Source organism: Saccoglossus kowalevskii, chromosome 11 (genome assembly GCF_978046115.1).
Source record: "Saccoglossus kowalevskii chromosome 11, keSacKowa6.1, whole genome shotgun sequence".
NCBI classification, from domain to species: domain Eukaryota; kingdom Metazoa; phylum Hemichordata; class Enteropneusta; family Harrimaniidae; genus Saccoglossus; species Saccoglossus kowalevskii.
Genome location: NC_140651.1, coordinates 25,297,157 through 25,320,555, shown reverse-complemented (window position 1 = coordinate 25,320,555; position 23,399 = coordinate 25,297,157). Strand labels below are relative to the sequence as shown.

Below are 23,399 nucleotides of genomic sequence, written 5' to 3'. Positions count from 1 at the left end.
CCGGTGTCCGTCGTTCGTGTCAATGTTTTACTTTTTTCGACTTCTTCTTGAAAACTACAAGCCTGAATGTTTTGATACTTGGTGTATATGTACCTTGGGCAGACCTCTCTCAGATTTGTTCATTTCATGATCATATCTTCAATTTTCTAATTTTGGTGAATATTTTTGTCATTTGTGGTAAAAAAGTGATATTTTCTTCTTGTTAAAAACCACAATCATTTATGGTCAAAAATGATATTTTTGAATTCTTGTTGAAAACAGCAAGTCCCATTGCATTGATACTTTGCATATTGTTCATTTTTAATGATATCTTCTGTTCTTCAATTGAAATGTGGATTGCTAACAGCGGAGCTATCTCAGCCGAGAGGCTGCTTGTAATAAATATCTCATTTATGTTTGTCTTCCTGTAATATGCCATATCATCAAAAAGATGTGATGTCATCATTGTGCTCTATGATTTCATAGTAAAGCTATCTCATTTCTGTCATTGTAACTTGTAGAAATTGATGTTTTGATAGTCTTTTTGCCGTCTTTTTGCATAATGATGTAGGAATATAAAATTAATGAAAATACCCAAAAGCCTTTGATTAAAAATTCAAGAGGTTCATCTCGCATGATCTGTGATGGTCTGAGCACCTGCTTATAATCTCTCGGGTCAGTCACACTTTTCATTCATTTCATTTGCATAGATAATCATTCTTCTTGAGAATCCATTGGTGCATAAAAACAGTCGGTTATTACAGAAGCTGTGTCGTGTTGTCGCTCACATGTCCATCGCTAGACAGACTGAACTACTCAAGGTATTGACACAGTATACGCCTGATGACTTAGCTAAGCTACTGTCAATCTTCATGGACCATATAACCGCAGCATTGAAACCTAAACAGGGGTAGGTTAAAAAAAGTCATCTAATGTTTTAATATGTATCCCATGTGTTGTGTATAATTGAAGCGGAGGTGTTGCAATCTGCGCACACACAGGAATTTAGTCCTAAGCGATAACAATACATACTAAAAATGCAAAGGCTCCTGGGTGGACGCTTGTTTGTAAACACAATTCGCTATGGCTGTCTGTTGCATACACAGCTGACAACTCTCCCTCTTTGAAGTAAAATGCGTTGTTTCTATGTGCCTTTTGATTTCTGTAACCATTTATTCCTTGTATAGATGACCATTTGAAAAAGGACTTGCACATCATTATACTTTCTGGGGGTACATGTTCACTATCATTCAGAATTCCTCAATTAATACCCACTCTTAAAATAAGCAGTTGTCATTGAAATTCAAAAACACGTAAAGAGTGGCAGTCGTCGTGCCGCGTCCTGTTCGATATGGGACTCATAGCGACGTATACAATGCGTGTAAAATACATTGTTTATTTACATGAAATTCGAACACGCTGCGCGACGACCACCGCGCTTTAAACAAATTGTGATTGACTCAAAATTATTGCTGTTATAGGGCAACAACACCTCCAAAAGTACCAGAATATGTGACCTTCGACCTTCAAGGGGTATTTTATAAATCATATTTGTTTATTTGGCTGACGTCACACCTGATTGGTTGAAATCTACCCAACTCAGGTCCTCTTATGCAGCCATACAGTAAGGACTGAACGTCCATGGATAGTACCGACAGGGAGTCATTGAGTAAATGGACAATCTGTGCGATATTTCCACACATAATCTTTATATTAAATACTTTATTTCATGTATTAGACATTTTTGCGAGATATTTGCTATTGAATATTATCAAGTTGTATTCATTGCAATATTTCTTCTTTCCTTAGAACACGGCCCAATCTTGTTGACATTGCCAAAGCTTTGTCTGTATTATACAATGCAAATAGTATGAAACTCGCAAAAAACTGGTAAACCTATTGTAGCCATGGATAAGTTTTATTCTTTTGAATTGTCAAGGTGAGTTATTATATGGTTCATATATTATTTGTTGTGTGTTAAAAGTATACACATTAATCAAACAAAGTAGTTTGAAGAGCAGGTCATCAAACTGAATATTGACTGATACTGAGGTAACGGTTTTATTTATTTTTTTGCAAGAAAATTAAAAAAAAATGTTCTGTTACAACGAATATATTAACACAACATAAATCAAATATTGGAGTCTGTTGCAGATGACATTTCTTGTAAACAATTGCCCATGCACTTAAAGCCAATAATGAGTTTTATTGACTGGCACAAAACCACGCTCTGTTCAATCAATGTGATGATCTTGAACATGGGTATAATAAGTCTATTTGGGTTGTACATGTATTTAAATCATTATTCTTTGATTCACAGGAAACTTGATTCAAGACATGAATTTGAAAAATGGAGGAAGGATAATTTGTATCATCATAAGTTGCCTTTTCAGAATGGACACCAAGATAAGGAGTCTTCCTTGTTAGAATTTCCATTTCTGCTAGACCCTGCTGTAAGTAACGCCTCATAATATGTAGTGGCAGTCACTGTGCAATGGTTCCAAATGTCTGACAGATTTCCATTGTGAACCTGATCTATGCTAAAGCACTGCAGTTTGTTTATACTGTGTTATGTGATGCATGCAACACATGTAAAATGCATTGTTTGTTACACGAAATGTTACTGCTTGATGTAGACTATTAAATGCTCTAATGTACATATAACGAATGCAAAATGTCACATGAATATCGTTCCCTATTCTATACACACATGCATTTTATGCTGTCTGTTTTATAAACTTGTGTATATGCCACAGGTATTGAATTTATAAGTTATTTTCTTTTATGTTTTTTTTTTTCTTTTTAATATAGCATGTATGAGCTTTTTCACTTTATATCCTGCAAAAAAAATATTTAATAATAATAATAAAAAAGGAACATCTTCAGACATATCACCTGAACTCAATACATGTACTTGAAAACCTCATTTAATATTTTTGAATTCATAAACAATAGCTGATGGTATGCTAACACTATCTCATATCACTTTGAATGCCAAAGTCAACTTTTGGCACCCTCTACAAACTTTTTCCTTTTTTCCATTTTATTTCAACAATTTTGATGCAGACTACTCGTGTTCATTTGAGCCAAATTTGACCAAGAAAATTATAGAAAATATTTTATATATAATATATACAACTGTTTCACCAAAATGACACATCATAAAAAAAACCCACATAATTTTTCCACATTTTTGTCAAAACTTTTTAGCCAATATGGAGTAATGTTAATTTGGTTTAAAATGATTATAAAAAAAATACAGAAAAACGAGCAAAATCTGGACGGGAAAAGTAATGGCTCTCAAAGGCTTGAAATAATGTAAGCAGTGGTCATTGAAAATTGAAAACAGTTCAATAAATTGTGATTGACTCAAAATTATTGCTGTTATAGGGCAACAATACCATCAAAAATACAAGGATATGTGACCTTCAAGGGGTATTTTGTAAATCATATTTGTTCATGTCCATGCTTTTATTTTGCTGTGTACATTCTAGTTTATTTGGCTGACGTCACACCTGATTGGTTGAAATCTACCCAACTCAGGTCCTCTTATACAGCCATACAGTAAGGACTGAACATCCATGGATAGTACCGACAGGGAGACATTGAGTAAATGGACAATCTGTGCGATATTTCCACACATAATCTTTATAATAAATACTTTATTTCATGTATTGGACATTTGCGCCAGATATTTAATATTATCAAGTTGTATTCATTGCAATATTTCTTCTTTCCTTAGAACACGGCCATATCTTGTTGACATTGCCAAAGGAAAATGTAATAGCTCAGTTGCCATGTGAAGTCACTGACACGTGCCTTTTTATTTTCAGTGTAAAGTGCACGTTTTACATTTGGATGCATTTGTACAGATGAGACAGGAATATATAGATGCCCTCCTACACCAAGCGGTGAGTGCTAACATGACAACACCTGTGTACTCTTTGTGGTATTCATTTTTGACAGGTTTTACTATAATAGTTCATTCCAAACAAACATTTTTGCCTCATATTCATCTTCACCTCAATTGGAGATACCTTTCTAATAGAGTAAATATGACACATCATATTTCGCAAGATTTTATTTAGATAGTATTATTGATTCATTGGCTGACGTCACACCTGATTGGTTGAAATCTACCCAACTCAGGTCCTCTTATGCAGCCATACAGTAAGGACTGAACGCCCATGGATACTGCATCAGCGGTGGGAGTCTTTGAGTTAAGGACTTCCTATGCTAAATATCCATACATTTGTCAATTTAATACCTTCTTAGGGCCACTATCAATTCTTGTCATTGAGAAACACATTACCTATATAATGTGAATTTTTGACACTCTTACCAACTGACGAATTACCTAAAGCATAGAGAATACACATTAAAAATTATAAACAATTGTATATACCATTAGTGTTTTTGATATTTAAAAAAAAAATCTTTTTAATAAATTCTACTTGTGATAGAATTTCAAAATGCAACAGTCTGTATCCAACAATGTCTAAATATAAAAAAACTCAACAATATGTACATAAACTTTATATGATTAGGTCACATACTGTCATTAACTCAACAATATGTACATATACTTCATATGATTAGGTCACATACTGTCATTAACTCAACAATATGTACATATACTTTATATGATTAGGTCACATACTGTCATTAACTCAACAATATGTACATATACTTCATATGATTAGGTCACATACTGTCATTAACTCAACAATATGTACATATACTTTATATGATTAGATCACATACTGTCATTAACTCAACAATATGTACATATACTTTATATGATTAGGTCACATACTGTCATTAACTCAACAATATGTACATATACTTTATATGATTAGGTCACATACTGTCATTAACTCAACAATATGTACATATACTTCATATGATTAGGTCACATACTGTCATTAACTCAACAATATGTATATATACTTTATATGATTAGATCACATACTGTCATTAACTCAACAATATGTACATATACTTTATATGATTAGGTCACATACTGTCATTAACTCAACAATATGTACATATACTTTATATGATTAGGTCACATACTGTCATTAACTCAACAATATGTACATATACTTTATATGATTAGGTCACATACTGTCATTAACTCAACAATATGTACATATACTTTATATGATTAGATCACATACTGTCATTAACTCAACAATATGTACATATACTTTATATGATTAGGTCACATACTGTCATTAACTCAACAATATGTACATATACTTTATATGATTAGATCACATACTGTCATTAACTCAACAATATGTACATATACTTTATATGATTAGGTCACATACTGTCATTAACTCAACAATATGTACATATACTTTATATGATTAGATCACATACTGTCATTAACTCAACAATATGTACATATACTTTATATGATTAGATCACATACTGTCATTAACTCAACAATATGTACACATACTGTCATTAACTCAACAATATGTACATATACTTTATATGATTAGGTCACATACTGTCATTAACTCAACAATATGTACATATACTTTATATGATTAGATCACATACTGTCATTAACTCAACAATATGTACATATACTTTATATGATTAGATCACATACTGTCATTAACTCAACAATATGTACATATACTTCATATGATTAGGTCACATACTGTCATTAACTCAACAATATGTACATGTACTTTATATGATTAGGTCACATACTGTCATTAACTCAACAATATGTACATATACTTCATATGATTAGGTCACATACTGTCATTAACTCAACAATATGTACATATACTTCATATGATTAGGTCACATACTGTCATTAACTCAACAATATGTACATATACTTTATATGATTAGGTCACATACTGTCATTACGGTAGCTCAACAATATGTACATATACTTTATATGATTAGGTCACATACTGGTAAAGCTCCAAATGCTGGTCAATAACACCTGAACATATCATACAACTTTTTAGTAATCAAAATAGATGCACGTTTGTTTTTCACTGTGATATAGAAAATAATAAAACATAAATTAGAATGAACAAACGAGTAGAAATCAGATAAACTTGCTTATCTCTATGAAATTATTTGAAAGTCATTGCTTGAAAACGGAAGAGATTTACAGTTTGTTAGCACGGGGCTGTATGGAAAAGATGTGGAGCCCCCCCCCCCCCAAAAAAAACACCCTCTTAAGTTCAAGTTTCTTCTACCCCACATTCCTTTATACATCCAATATGAAGTTAGCACATTTCTTCCCAATATACATCTAAGCCTTAAATTGTGTTTGGGGGTGTGGATTAAGCCCAACTCATGCTGATATAATTATCGCATTTAATTTCAAGTTAAGAGAGTAAGCCAAGCACAGAATTGTTACAGGGAAGCTCTGAATAAAAGCGCTGAATTGGAAGATGCCATTAAGTCAGCTATGTGTCCATATCTTGTGCTGCAAGTCAAAAGAGATGAGCTGATCAAGGACACCTTAGCACAGATTAGAATCCAACAAACAGATCTGAAGAAAGCATTGAAGATCAAGTACGTTGGAGAACAGGTACTACATATTGTGATTATTGGCTGTATTATACTCTCCTTCACTTTCATGTAAATACGAAACATGGGTCAGTATAGAATGAATTTATTTATTAGTCAAGTTTTTTTTATATATTCGTTTTTTTTCTCTTTGTTTATATTTATTGTTCTTGTTTTTTGTTTTTTATTTACTAGGGATGTACGAACTTTTCACTTTATATCCTGCAATAAAGCTTTAATAATAATAATAATAATAATAATAATAATAATAAACTTTAGGGGTATTTTGTAGATTGTCACTAGCTTTAACTGACTGTTCTCATGCTAGGAAAAGTTGCCAAGGATAGTGATTTTCACCAAAAATGTATTGGGGTGGGGGTGAGAAATTATCATATTACCAATTATCATTTGTACAACCAAAAATTCGCAGGATGTGCGACTTCATGCACAAGTCTTATTGAACAATTTGGGTTTGTGTCTGCTTGACATCACATGTAAAAGAAATTTAACTGTTGTGTTTATATAGGGACTTGATCTCGGAGGACTTCAGAAAGAGTTTTTTCAGTTAATTACTGAATACAGATTTGATCCGAGTTATGGTATGTTTACTTACATTGAAGAGAGCAGAACAATTTGGTTTAATGGTAAGTACCTCACACTTGATGTCCTCATTTGTTCTGAAATCAACCTAGAAATTAGTGAAGATTATTGAAAACCAAAGATGAATGGACACAGAAATTTTTATTGGAAAAATCCCCTGATTCACAGTCAGTTCGCCCCAATGCACATTCGCCCCAGACCAGTTCGCCCCACAGTCAGTTCGCCCCAAAGTCGGTTTGCCCCAAGTTTACTGGTGTTCGTTTTCGCGGTTATGCGTGCAAGGAAATGTGGTTTTGAAATATTTTAAAAATTATACTAAAGTAAAGCCACATCGAAGGACGCTGATCGCTGTGATTCATGATTGTAGCATATCACCCGAACCCGTGCTGTGCCGCGTGCTATGATCGCAGACTCGTTTGACCTATTAGTCCGTACGACACTCTCCGACCCGATAGATTTTATAATTGGCGTTCACAGGTCAAAGCAGCCAGTAATCTTTCCGTTCAGGCTTCGATGAGATCCGTAAACTGGACGAGCTTTGAATAGTTTATCGAAAGGTCGAATCGATCTTCAACGAACCGTTTCTCAAACATCGCCATCTTGGATTATTCTATTGAGCAATAGGGGTTGTGTCGGCTTGGCTAGTATATTGTATCTGAAACCAGTGAGCTTCATGATGTTCCTATCAAACAGTGCTTTTACGTTCTAACTTTATTGGTTGTTCGAAAGTACGAGAATACATAACATCGAAGTTCTTAAGTGTACGCTAATGTAACGATTATAAAATACATAACATCGAAGTTCTTACAATAACGAACAGGTAACGACAATAAAATACATAACATCGAAGTTCTTTAAATTTACGATAATGTAACGATTATAAAATACATAACATCGAAGTTCTTTAAATTAACGAACAGGTAACGACTATAAAATACATAACATCAAAGTTCTTAAATGTACGATAATGTAACGATTATAAAATACATAACATCGAAGTTCTTAAAATAACGAACAGGGAGCGACTATAAAATACATAACATCAAAGTTCTTAAAATAACGAACAGGTAACGACTATAAAATACATAACATCGAAGTTCTTTAAATTTACGATAATACATAACATCGAAGTTCTTAATGTAACAGTGGGTGTGGTCAATTGTTTCGCGATATACTAGGTATGCGCACAAACTGCAGAGTAATGTTTATTTTTGAGAATCAAATATGATTTTCAACATTTCCCCTGGACTTGAATAACGGTGTACGTCACAAAATGAATGTAAAACACATATACAATGGACTACAAATAAATTGGTTGTTGCTGTACCACAACTTCATGTCACAAAGCTCCACGTTACTGGGTCTTCTAGACGCCCAGTTTAATAGGTGTTATTCGGTACTGAAAAGGTGTCGCGGTCACACCTTTTTGATGGTGTGTGCATGGTGTACTACTATCACGCAATGTAGAGCCAACAATGGCAGAGAACAAACACACAGAATACTACTACGTTTTATTTTTTCAAAATGAATACTGTGTTCTTGCATTCATAAACCCTTGATAACAATTCTTCACTTCTGAAAACTAAACAAATATAATACGTGTACAATGTTAATATAACTACGTTGTATATATAATTATAACAAGTCTCGTGATCCCTTTAGCGTGACCACAGTCCTTGTGAAACACACCACCCCCTTTTGAATGGAACGTTCAAGATGGCGGCACAGTATTTTTAATCCGTGCGTTAAAACTGGAACGCCGAAACCACACAACACCGATTGATTGGTTGGTTCATTCATGTTTGTAAGGCAAGCCAGGGGAGATAAGTCAATCGAAAAAGGGGCAAAAAATCGCTATCACAGCGCATGGCAAAAAAAGGCAAAGTATCGCTATCACGACGCATATGGCACGACACCGGCTCGACTCTTCGGGCGATATGCTACAATCGCGGCGATCAGCCTCCTTCGATGTGGTTTTTACTTAAGTATAATTTTTAAAATATTTCAAAACCACATTTCCTTGCACGCATAACCGCGAAAACGAACACCAGTAAACTTGGGGCGAACCGACTTTGGGGCGAACTGACTTTGGGGCGAACTGGTCTGGGGCGAATGTGCATTGGGGCGAACTGACTGACCACCAATCCCCTAACCCACTGCACTGTATGCTTTAGTTGGTGTCAAAAATTAGATTTCCCAACTTTAACATGCAACAGTTTTGTGTTTGTCATGAAAAGTAGAAATAACATGCCTAACCATGATCATTAGGCAGAAGTTGTATAGTGAAATTTACAAGTTCAAAATTACATGATTTTCATTGAAACCTAAAATTTTCGAAGTGATTTATGGTATATACAAATCAACACAGAGGTAGAAAGTACTAAAGTCTTCAGAAAAACAAAATCAAAACTGAATCCAAGACTGAGACCTGCTATAGCTTATCAGGAAACCAGTATAAAACAAATTTCTACTTGTTACTTTCACCGTCCCCATTTCAGAAACATCCTTTGAAAGCCAAGAGCAATTTGAATTGGTTGGGATCATCCTTGGATTGGCCATCTACAATGGTATTATCTTAGATATCAAGTTTCCAGCGGTCACTTATAAAAAAAACTACAAGGTGAAGCCATTGGTCTGCAAGATTTGATTGATTTCCAGCCATCGCTTGGAGAGGTTTAAAAGAACTCTTGGAATATGAAGACGATGTAGAGTTTACTTTTTGCTATACCTTTCAGGTAGTGTATGACTTATTAGTCCCCGTTTTTGGACTTCGTCCAAACGGGGCTTATAATTCGGTCTCCGTCTGTGCGTCTGTTCGGAGTCGTATCTCAGAATCCCTTGGACCGATTCTGTTCATTCTTTGCATGTGCCTAGTACCTTATGTGGGACATATGCACATGCAGTGGTTTAGCGATTCAATTCAAAATGGTCGACTGGCAGCCATCTTGTTTTTTGAAAATGTTGTATTTTGGACATGCTTTGTCAGTTTTTATTCAAATTTAGTACATAGATCATACATGTTAGGATACATGTCCCGACTGTCCGTGAGTTGCTGAGTCCGTCCGTCCGTGCGTCAGTCTGTCCAGAGTCATATTTCAGAATCCTTGGACCGATTCCGTTCATTCTTTGTATGTGACAGCCATCTGACTTTTTGGCCTTACTACTATATTTGCATAATTTATGTACCATATTCATTCGTATTTGGCACATACATCATACATATCAGTGTGTTTCATAATGAGATCAAAGATGGCCGAATAACGGCTGTTTTTATTTTTGGCCATATTACTACTACACGAAACACAAGTTTTGATGTAAATAAACAATCTGTTGTATACGCCACTTGGAACTCAAGTTTCAAGGACACGCTCGCGACAACCCCTCCACTTTAATATGACGAGCACAAAGGAGAACTTTCAAAAATTTAACAGGGACTGTGTCATTTTCAATGACTTGTTCTTAAGTTGTACATTGTATATGCGCTGATATCATTTCAACTTTTCCTATTACAACTAAATGTCCTCAATAGAGCAAGTTTTAAGATGTACCTTGTTATGCATTTTAACACTAATGAATTCTGTAATTTTGCAACATTTTGCATGTTTTTTAGTCTTGGTTCGAACGCAGTCCGAAAACGAGGACTTGTGTTTTAGCATGCATGCGTGCGTGCGTCCGAACCTGTATCTTAGAAATGCCTGGACCAATCACAATCAAACTTCACACATACATCATACATGATATCATATGCACGTCATGATCTGATTCAAGATGGCCGAATAGCAGCCATTTTTGTGCTAAAAATCATCAAAATCAAGCATTTTCCGGCTGTTTACAGATGGATTTTGTTCAAACCTTGTATATACGTTGGACATTATAGGACCTTTGATGCACATCATTTTGTTTTACGATCTGATTCAAGATGGCCGAATGGCGGCCATTTTTGTGCTAAAAAATCCTAAAAATCAAGCATTTCTCAGCTGTTTACAGATGGATTTTGTTCAAACTTGATATATACATCAGACATCATGGGAGCTTGATGCAAATAATTTTGTTTTCCAAATAACATTCAAAATGGCCGGCTGGCAGCCATTTTATTTTAATGAATGGGCTTCTAGACCCATATCTCCGACTTGTTTTGACTGTTTATGTTCAAATTTTAAATATTCATTATACATGATGTCATAGATAGGCAGATATATTGGTTTGACAATCCTATTCAAAATGGCTGAATGTTTGTCATTTTTGTGCTAAAAAATCGTCAAATATCAAGCATTTCTGGCATTTATGTATGGATTTCGGTCAAACTTGGTACATACATTAAACATTACGAGTTCCTGATGCACGTCATTTTATTTTTCAGATAAGATTCAAAATGGCTGTCTGGCGGCCATTTTGTTTTAATGAATGGGTTTTCAGACCCAGACTTGTTTTAACTGATTATGTTCAAATTTTTAATATTCATTAAACATCATGTCACAGATATACGGATATATTGGTTTGACGATCCTTTTCAAAGTGGCCTAATGATGGCTATTTTTGTGTTAAAAAATCCTTGAATGTCAAGCATTTCTTGCATTTATGGATGGATTTTGTTCAAACTTATAACACACATTAGACATTACAGGTTCCTGATGCACGTCATTTTATTTTTCAGATTGGATTCAAAATGGCTGACTGGCGGCCATTTTGTTTTAATGATTGGGCTTCTAGAGCCATGTCTCTTAAATACTTTGACTGATTATATTCAAATTTTATATATTCGTTATACATCATGTTAAATATATACATGTATTCAAAATGGCTGATTTTGAATGCTGTTCCAGAGCAATATCTCTCAATATGGACAAGTACTTGTTTGACAATCAGATACAATTGTCAATCATTTAAAAAATCACATTCCTGACATGGTTATATTCCGGCTATATTACTATAAACAAAACTATTTATCTTAAATTTGATAACTAACGGACTGTGCCACGCATGGCTGTCTTTATTTTTACATGATTTCATTAAAAAAAACACCATTTTAAGATTTTGCTCAGCATATCTAGAAACATTCCTTGGTCATTCATAGCATGCTCTATATTACTAATACTACACTGCATTATATTATATATAAATTGGATCGTTTTTTGTCCAAATTTTCTGCAGATATCTTACCTGTCTATGGATGAGGTTGTGACTGTAGATTTGCTGCCAAATGGTTCAGATATTGCTGTGACCAACCAGGTGAGCAGGCACCAGAAATACACATATCAAATAACCTGTTTTGTGACGAAGTGCTTCTGTGAATAAATCGATGCAAGGGTTAATATTCTCAGCGTTGATAGTTTTTTGATCTATGAATGTTCATTGCAAATACTGTTTTAGAGACTTATTTTATTCTAAATGACTACAAAACCAGTCATCATTATGAGCGACATCACTAATATTCATCTTCGCCATTTTGATGTTACAAAATCATTTTGTTGCTAGAGAACGCACCTTAAACAGTCAACGTGATGCTACTTACAAGATTGTCTTTGATTGGCTGTCCAACCCTAACACCCAACAGTTAGACCAATCAGAGAGCAGCTTGTTTGCTGACAGGTTTTTTCCACATATCAAAATCTGCCTTGTATATATGCTTTGACTTAACTGCAACCTAACAGTGTATTGAGTGAAAAACATGTGACATATCCAAATAATGTAAAATTAATAACTATCCCTGGGAATGGAGCGATGCTATTTCAACATTTGCAATTTATTCAAGTACCAGTACTTGGTTGGTCAAATGAAAATTACCTTCCAACTTATTTCAATAATTCTATTACATTTGACTCTCCAAAATCGACATGAATTCGTTCAGTTGTATATAAACCACCTGCTGAATGACAGTGTAGCTGTGTAGTTTGAGGTGAGAATTAACAAACTACCAATATTTTATTTAAATTTTGCTACACTTAATGTACATTGTAGTGATGCTTTCCTGTTTGTCTGAAATTGAATCTTGTTCAATTGTGTAGAACCTTTTGTGTGGAAATTATTCAAGTCATAGATCAATAATAACTTAATTTTTGTGTACTGATCTGATCACTAATCTAATCTGCATCACTGAAATACAATAGAATGATCCCTACAGCCTTCTCATTAGTGCAACACATATTAAGTGATTGGCTGCTACTATTTTAAGACAGTTAATTATCTATTTTAAATTCATAATATCAGCAAAACTTAGTTTTCTAGAAAATCACAATAATTTACCTAGCCACATGTACCTGAGGAAAGCCTGCAAAATTGCAATGCTGAAATCAGTGTATGTACATTGCTATGAGGAGCATGCCAGAAGGTGGTTTAGTTGATAGGGTTTCATTGAGTTATTTCATGATGTTATTGTAGCTTACTTCAATAGTTCATTTGGGCATAACACAAACACAACACAAGATGAGCTGGAATGACATCATCAAGATATTGTTCTGCCTTAACCCTCTTGTTTATCCAAACTTGCAGAGGCCTGAACGCTATACTGTAGAATACTTTATTTTCGCTTGGAATTTGTTTTCGCTATTTTCGCTGAATGGATGATTCCGTGAAAATAAAATCCAGCGTATATACTTTTTTCCCTATATTTCACATTAAACTCATCAAAAATCAGTGAAAATAAATTCCATACAAAATGCCCAAAAAGCCTTTTCAGCGAAAATTAATTCCAGCGAAAATAAAGTATTCCACAGTAATTCTCTTGGAAAAACCCTTATGGGTGATTAGTAGAATTGTAATTCTGTTAGTATTTGCTGCATTAGTCGTGCATGTGCATACGTAAGAGATGTCTATGGTGAAGTCATACTACATGTACATGTAACTAGAGGTTCACTTGTATTGGAGATGTTTCTAATAAAAGCTTTCCATATTTACTTGTACACAGTTTGGACAGTTAAAGGGTACAGACAGTTAGGACCCAGAATTTGAATACCTCCACCTCTGTCTATGCCAGATTGTGAAGACCTTTTCACCGACAGATTTCTAGCCCAAATTTGTCTGCACTTTTTGCTTATATTTTTCAATATTTCTGGAAATGAACCTTAATTTTGGAGCCAACAGACAAATTTCATTTTTTACTCAAAAAAATTGGTCATTTTTGTCCTAATCTTCTGAAGGGAAGTGCAGACTATAAACAGGACTATTTTGTGAATTTGTGATGAAAAGAGGGAACTGGTGGTGAAAAGGTTGTGGCGTACAGAAAAACTAAACTTTTTTCAAGACAATGGCAATGATAGTATTTATTTCTTTTGCAGGCTTTTTTACATGGATTTCATATGGTGTGTGGAGGCGACACCCTGCAAATGGATTTCATATGGTGTGTGGAGGCGACACCCTGCAAATGGATTTCATATGGTGTGTGGAGGCGACACCCTGCAAATGGATTTCATATGGTGTGTGGAGGCGACACCCTGCAAATGGATTTCATATGGTGCGTGGAGGCGACACCCTGCAAATGGATTTCATATGGTGCGTGGAGGCGACACCCTGCAAATGGATTTCATATGGTGTGTGGAGGCGACACCCTGCAAATGGATTTCATATGGTGTGTGGAGGCGACACCCTGCAAATGGATTTCATATGGTGTGTGGAGGCGACACCCTGCAAATGGATTTCATATGGTGCGTGGAGGCGACACCCTGCAAATGGATTTCATATGGTGTGTGGAGGCGACACCCTGCAAATGGATTTCATATGGTGTGTGGAGGCGACACCCTGCAAATGGATTTCATATGGTGTGTGGAGGCGACACCCTGCAAATGGATTTCATATGGTGCGTGGAGGCGACACCCTGCAAATGGATTTCATATGGTGCGTGGAGGCGACACCCTGCAAATGGATTTCATATGGTGTGTGGAGGCGACACCCTGCAAATGGATTTCATATGGTGTGTGGAGGCGACACCCTGCAAATGGATTTCATATGGTGTGTGGAGGCGACACCCTGCAAATGGATTTCATATGGTGTGTGGAGGCGACACCCTGCAAATGGATTTCATATGGTGTGTGGAGGCGACACCCTGCAAATGGATTTCATATGGTGTGTGGAGGCGACACCCTGCAAATGGATTTCATATGGTGTGTGGAGGCGACACCCTGCAAATGGATTTCATATGGTGTGTGGAGGCGACACCCTGCAAATGGATTTCATATGGTGTGTGGAGGCGACACCCTGCAAATGGATTTCATATGGTGTGTGGAGGCGACACCCTGCAAATGGATTTCATATGGTGTGTGGAGGCGACACCCTGCAAATGGATTTCATATGGTGTGTGGAGGCGACACCCTGCAAATGGATTTCATATGGTGTGTGGAGGCGACACCCTGCAAATGGATTTCATATGGTGTGTGGAGGCGACACCCTGCAAATGGATTTCATATGGTGTGTGGAGGCGACACCCTGCAAATGGATTTCATATGGTGTGTGGAGGCGACACCCTGCAAATGGATTTCATATGGTGTGTGGAGGCGACACCCTGCAAATGGATTTCATATGGTGTGTGGAGGCGACACCCTGCAAATGGATTTCATATGGTGTGTGGAGGCGACACCCTGCAAATGGATTTCATATGGTGTGTGGAGGCGACACCCTGCAAATGGATTTCATATGGTGTGTGGAGGCGACACCCTGCAAATGGATTTCATATGGTGTGTGGAGGCGACACCCTGCAAATGGATTTCATATGGTGTGTGGAGGCGACACCCTGCAAATGGATTTCATATGGTGTGTGGAGGCGACACCCTGCAAATGGATTTCATATGGTGTGTGGAGGCGACACCCTGCAAATGGATTTCATATGGTGTGTGGAGGCGACACCCTGCAAATGGATTTCATATGGTGTGTGGAGGCGACACCCTGCAAATGGATTTCATATGGTGTGTGGAGGCGACACCCTGCAAATGGATTTCATATGGTGTGTGGAGGCGACACCCTGCAAATGGATTTCATATGGTGTGTGGAGGCGACACCCTGCAAATGGATTTCATATGGTGTGTGGAGGCGACACCCTGCAAATGGATTTCATATGGTGTGTGGAGGCGACACCCTGCAAATGGATTTCATATGGTGTGTGGAGGCGACACCCTGCAAATGGATTTCATATGGTGTGTGGAGGCGACACCCTGCAAATGGATTTCATATGGTGTGTGGAGGCGACACCCTGCAAATGGATTTCATATGGTGTGTGGAGGCGACACCCTGCAAATGGATTTCATATGGTGTGTGGAGGCGACACCCTGCAAATGGATTTCATATGGTGTGTGGAGGCGACACCCTGCAAATGGATTTCATATGGTGTGTGGAGGCGACACCCTGCAAATGGATTTCATATGGTGTGTGGAGGCGACACCCTGCAAATGGATTTCATATGGTGTGTGGAGGCGACACCCTGCAAATGGATTTCATATGGTGTGTGGAGGCGACACCCTGCAAATGGATTTCATATGGTGTGTGGAGGCGACACCCTGCAAATGGATTTCATATGGTGTGTGGAGGCGACCCCTGCAAATGGATTTCATATGGTGTGTGGAGGCGACACCCTGCAAATGGATTTCATATGGTGTGTGGAGGCGACACCCTGCAAATGGATTTCATATGGTGTGTGGAGGCGACACCCTGCAAATGGATTTCATATGGTGTGTGGAGGCGACACCCTGCAAATGGATTTCATATGGTGTGTGGAGGCGACACCCTGCAAATGGATTTCATATGGTGTGTGGAGGCGACACCCTGCAAATGGATTTCATATGGTGTGTGGAGGCGATACCCTGCAAATGGATTTCATATGGTGTGTGGAGGCGACACCCTGCAAATGGATTTCATATGGTGTGTGGAGGCGACACCCTGCAAATGGATTTCATATGGTGTGTGGAGGCGACACCCTGCAAATGGATTTCATATGGTGTGTGGAGGCGACACCCTGCAAATGGATTTCATATGGTGTGTGGAGGCGACACCCTGCAAATGGATTTCATATGGTGTGTGGAGGCGACACCCTGCAAATGGATTTCATATGGTGTGTGGAGGCGACACCCTGCAAATGGATTTCATATGGTGTGTGGAGGCGACCCCTGCAAATGGATTTCATATGGTGTGTGGAGGCGACACCCTGCAAATGGATTTCATATGGTGTGTGGAGGCGACACCCTGCAAATGGATTTCATATGGTGTGTGGAGGCGACACCCTGCAAATGGATTTCATATGGTGTGTGGAGGCGACACCCTGCAAATGGATTTCATATGGTGTGTGGAGGCGACACCCTGCAAATGGATTTCATATGGTGTGTGGAGGCGACACCCTGCAAATGGATTTCATATGGTGTGTGGAGGCGATACCCTGCAAATGGATTTCATATGGTGTGTGGAGGCGACACCCTGCAAATGGATTTCATATGGTGTGTGGAGGCGACACCCTGCAAATGGATTTCATATGGTGTGTGGAGGCGACACCCTGCAAATGGATTTCATATGGTGTGTGGAGGCGACACCCTGCAAATGGATTTCATATGGTGTGTGGAGGCGACACCCTGCAAATGGATTTCATATGGTGTGTGGAGGCGACACCCTGCAAATGGATTTCATATGGTGTGTGGAGGCGACACCCTGCAAATGGATTTCATATGGTGTGTGGAGGCGACACCCTGCAAATGGATTTCATATGGTGTGTGGAGGCGACACCCTGCAAATGGATTTCATATGGTGTGTGGAGGCGACACCCTGCAAATGTTTAGAGATGAAATTGAGCTTTTAGTGTGTGGCAGTCCAGACTTGGACTTCAAAGCATTGGAAGATTCTGTCTCATATCAAAATGGCTATACAAAGTAAGTGTGTGTGTTCATATTATGGGATATGTAGTCAATTTGTTTCATATTTTGTAAAATGCTTCAGAGTTAGAGTTGCGTGGGATACCAAACAAGGGTTCCTATGGAATATACTGGATAGTTTGGAAATTTGAAAGGTGTTCTGAAAAGTGCTAGAGAATCAGCATAAAAATCCATTACCATTGCAAAGTGGTTTATTGAATTCACCATTAAAATGGATATAAATGGTTTAGACTATCCACCTGCCAGCATGCGCTTTCTTACTCACAGCGTCCTTTGTTGACCGATTAAACCCGCAAAACTTGTGGTGTGTCGTCAAATTTTTTAACAACAAAAAATCGCCCCATTTTTTAAAATCCTGAGTTTAAACACATGGCATATATTATCATATTTATGATACTGAATCGTATATTTATGATAATTTTCCAGCTGTCTAGGTATTGTTTACATGTACATGTCCAGCTGTCTAGGTATTGTTTACATGTACATGTCCAGCTGTCTAGGTACTGTTTACATGTACATATCCAGCTGTCTAGGTATTGTTTACATGTACATATCCAGCTGTCTAGGTATTGTTTACATGTACATATCCAGCTGTCTAGGTATTGTTTACATGTACATATCCAGCTGTCTAGGTATTGTTTACATGTACATATCCAGCTGTCTAGTTATTGTTTACATGTACATATCCAGCTGTCTAGGTATTGTTTACATGTACATATCCAGCTGTCTAGGTATTGTTTACATGTACATGTCCAGCTGTCTAGGTATTGTTTACATGTACATGTCCAGCTGTCTAGGTATTGTTTACATGTACATGTCCAGCTGTCTAGGTATTGTTTACATGTACATGTCCAGCTGTCTAGGTATTGTTTACATGTACATGTCCAGCTGTCTAGGTATTGTTTACATGTACATGTCCAGCTGTCTAGGTATTGTTTACATGTACATGTCCAGCTGTCTAGGTATTGTTTACATGTACATGTCCAGCTGTCTAGGTATTGTTTACATGTACATGTCCAGCTGTCTAGGTATTGTTTACATGTACATATCCAGCTGTCTAGGTATTGTTTACATGTACATATCCAGCTGTCTAGGTATTGTTTACATGTACATATCCAGCTGTCTAGGTGCTGTTTACATGTACATAACCAGCTGTCTAGGTACTGTTTACATGTACATATCCAGCTGTCTAGGTATTGTTTACATGTACATGTCCAGCTGTCTAGGTATTGTTTACATGTACATGTCCAGCTGTCTAGGTATTGTTTACATGTACATGTCCAGCTGTCTAGGTATTGTTTACATGTACATATCCAGCTGTCTAGGTATTGTTTACATGTACATGTCCAGCTGTCTAGGTATTGTTTACATGTACATATCCAGCTGTCTAGGTACTGTTTACATGTACATATCCAGCTGTCTAGGTACTGTTTACATGTACATATCCAGCTGTCTAGGTACTGTTTACATGTACATATCCAGCTGTCTAGGTACTGTTTACATGTACATATCCAGCTGTCTAGGTGCTCTTTACATGTGCATATCCAGCTGTCTAGGTATTGTTTACATGTACATATCCAGCTGTCTAGGTGTTTACATGTACAAATCCAGCTGTCTAGGTATTGTTTAGATGTACATATCCAGCTGTCTAGGTATTGTTTAGATGTACATATCCAGCTGTCTAGGTATTGTTTACATGTACATGTCCAGCTGTCTAGGTATTGTTTACATGTACATGTCCAGCTGTCTAGGTATTGTTTACATGTACATGTCCAGCTGTCTAGGTATTGTTTACATGTACATGTCCAGCTGTCTAGGTACTGTTTACATGTACATATCCAGCTGTCTAGGTATTGTTTACATGTACATATCCAGCTGTCTAGGTATTGTTTACATGTACATATCCAGCTGTCTAGGTGCTGTTTACATGTACATAACCAGCTGTCTAGGTACTGTTTACATGTACATATCCAGCTGTCTAGGTATTGTTTACATGTACATGTCCAGCTGTCTAGGTATTGTTTACATGTACATGTCCAGCTGTCTAGGTATTGTTTACATGTACATATCCAGCTGTCTAGGTATTGTTTACATGTACATATCCAGCTGTCTAGGTATTGTTTACATGTACATGTCCAGCTGTCTAGGTATTGTTTACATGTACATATCCAGCTGTCTAGGTACTGTTTACATGTACATATCCAGCTGTCTAGGTACTGTTTACATGTACATATCCAGCTGTCTAGGTACTGTTTACATGTACATATCCAGCTGTCTAGGTACTGTTTACATGTACATATCCAGCTGTCTAGTTACTGTTACATGTACATGATACCCCATGTATTCTCATTCGATACCACACACATCATTTTGGTTCTATGCATCAAATAATTAAATATTTGAAAAAAAAAAATATTACATACATACAAAAACTATTTTGTTCTCAGTTTGATGGTTTGTTTCTCCCTATAGAAAACATCCAATCATTGAAGCATTCTGGTCGATCGTTCATGCACTCAATGAAGAACAGAAGAAAAAGTTGTTACACTTCATAACAGGAAGTGATCGTGTAAGTCCACATCTTTGCTAATACATGTACTCTGGTATAATTGGTTATATGTCATCCCATGTATGTCTAAAATTTCTGATTGAAAAAAATCTTGTAATGGTCTGAATCGATAAGAATTCTAATGTTCCAAGTTGTTATTAAGCTGGCATTCAATTCAGTGGGTTTTCATAAACAATAGGTATTTTGTATTGCTTTTCACTTGTGTTCATTACATGCAAAACTTGTTTTTATAATCTTAAATTACTATTGTATTTACATCACATACTTTTAACAAAATCCTACAAGGTCTATGAAGCAAACCTTTTCTTGGGTAAAATGCTGTATTTACATCACATACTTTTAACAAAATCCTACAAGGTCTATGGATCAAACCTTTTCTTGGGTAAAATGCTGTATTTACATCACATACTTTTAACAAAATCCTACAAGGTCTATGGATCAAACCTTTTCTTGGGTAAAATGCTGTATTTACATCACATACTTTTAACAAAATCCTACAAGGTCTATGGATCAAACCTTTTCTTGGGTAAAATGCTGTATTTACATCACATACTATTAACGAAATCCTACAAGGTCTATGGAGCAAACCTTTTCTTGGGTAAAATGCTGTATTTACATCACATACTTTAACAAAATCCTACAAGGTCTATGGATCAAACCTTTTCTTGGGTAAAATGCTGTATTTACATCACATACTTTAACAAAATCCTACAAGGTCTATGGATCAAACCTTTTCTTGGGTAAAATGCTGTATTTACATCACATACTTTTAACAAAATCCTACAAGGTCTATGGATCAAACCTTTTCTTGGGTAAAATGCTGTATTTACATCACATACTTTTAACAAAATCCTACAAGGTCTATGGATCAAACCTTTTCTTGTATACTTATTTACAGGTTCCTTTGAAGGGGGCTGTCTAGCATGAAAGTTGTAATACAAAAAATTGGACCTGACTCAGATGGTTTAATACCCACTGCCATGACTTGCTTTAACCGATTACTGTTACCATCATATTCCTGTAAATGTAAACTCCAAGACAGATTGCTCACTGCCATTGAATTTGGAAAAGGTTTTGGACTTGCATGACCGTGTTGTTCTTTAATTAATTCCACAGAATGGACTGCTATTATGCTAGATCAATGTAGTACACTTCAATCATAACAAATATACTAAAAGTGGCGTTCTCAACCATTTTAACTAAACATCCATTAAAAACACATCTACCTCAGAATTGGCCTAATGACTAAATCCTTCAAATTTCTAATAAAGCTACTTCATGGATCCATCCGTCCATTAAAGTCATGTCTATTTATTCATGGAAGGCAATAGCCATTTTATTTCAGCAGGTAAAGGGAACAGAACATTTTGTCTGATTATTGACTGAATATGGTTTTATGTACATATGACTAACAGTAGCGAAATAAGAGTATCCTCGGGGGGCGGAGCTACATCACGGGAGTTCCACGTTGCTAAGACGCGCACCACTCTACCATGTATTTCTATGGGCTCTGTGCCGGTCGAGCCGGTAAAAATTCGAGAAAACACAAACTGAACTTTGAAGTAATCCTGAACAACCAAATTTATATATGTTACACACGCAGGGCTAATCTTGTTAAACTGTTCAGGGGAGTCTCAACAAGCATCCCAAAGTACCGTTTTCTGCGAGTTTTTGGCCTTTGTTTTCACCACGAAGGTTGCCAGGCGGCGAAAATGCCCGGATGTCCGCCCCCGAGGATACTTGTAATGTAAGAAGAAAAGTTCGGGTCAGGAAAGATTTGTTCCTGTTAGTGAAATTGAAAGTATTTGAAAATAAATGATATTATTATACATCTGTCACCATAATGCCATAAGTTACAGCGGTATTTTACGAGGTATTTTCATCCTACCATATAAAGAAATGCGAATTCAAATATGGAATGGTTACGTGCGTAAGCGTCTTCTTATAATAAAAACAAACATGGCTGCCATCAGGGTTTGACCGGACTCCAAGCAAAGAAGTTGGCTGATTCTGTTCAAAATTTGTTGGATTTCGGCATTCCCATGATGTATTCTTGGAAGGAAAAGATGTATAATAAGGTTATTACGAGGATACGTCAAAGAATGCACTCAGACAGTACGCTGTGCATCGACCTCCGCTGTACTGTCTTCGTGCATACTTTGTGGTATCCTCGTAATAACCTCATATCTTATGATGAGAGGTTCAAATTTTGAAGCGAGTATTAAACTTGTATATTATCTTTGGTATTGCTGTTCTTTAAAAGAAACATGAATGCAAATTTGTAAAGAATCCTTTAGTTAATTATTGTCATGGATTTTTGTTGCGTGACAATTTTCATTCATTGCCATCAAAGTTCATTTTCAGTGTCCTGTATTTGAAGTACCGGGGTATACAAGAAATATTCCATGTAATTACATTGTTCACTTGCAGAATAATGTGCTATGTAAATACAGTATTGTTTTCCGTGAACAAAGTATATATTTTTTTATACAAGTTAGGCGTTGTTTTAAACTTCCCTCACCATAGTGGAAATATTGAGAGAATGCCATAGGGGCTGATTATATACCCGTATCAATTCATTGAAATCATTTTAGATATTCAGTCCATAGTGATGCCTGATAAACATGTTTGATTTAGACAGGTTTTGCACATAAAGTTCACGATTATACACATATTGATATTAATGAGCTGTAGAAAATGATTATAATTTCTACTGATATGGTTTACATGTTTATTTATTTTTTCCAAGATGTATAAATTTAAATATATTTATTATAAAATAACTATGCAATGTGTTATCTGTTTCATATTCTATATTGCATTTTTTGGCTGAATAAAGTATATTTAACAAATTTGAA

General features: G+C 36.9%; 1 pseudogene across 1 annotated transcript in view; it reads left to right on the top strand.

Annotated features, from left to right (window-relative positions):
- LOC144363267 (ubiquitin-protein ligase E3A-like) overlaps positions 1 to 23,399 on the top strand; it is a 49,474-nt pseudogene extending 26,075 nt beyond the window's left edge. The window contains exons 8-20 of the transcript XR_014930877.1: positions 690 to 889; positions 1,789 to 1,918; positions 2,300 to 2,432; positions 3,813 to 3,890; positions 6,353 to 6,553; positions 7,058 to 7,175; positions 9,630 to 9,866; positions 12,283 to 12,356; positions 12,955 to 13,027; positions 14,406 to 14,469; positions 17,882 to 17,969; positions 20,445 to 20,541; positions 21,440 to 23,399. The product of XR_014930877.1 is annotated as a ubiquitin-protein ligase E3A-like (transcript). The remainder of the gene's footprint in view (positions 1 to 689; positions 890 to 1,788; positions 1,919 to 2,299; positions 2,433 to 3,812; positions 3,891 to 6,352; positions 6,554 to 7,057; positions 7,176 to 9,629; positions 9,867 to 12,282; positions 12,357 to 12,954; positions 13,028 to 14,405; positions 14,470 to 17,881; positions 17,970 to 20,444; positions 20,542 to 21,439) is intronic.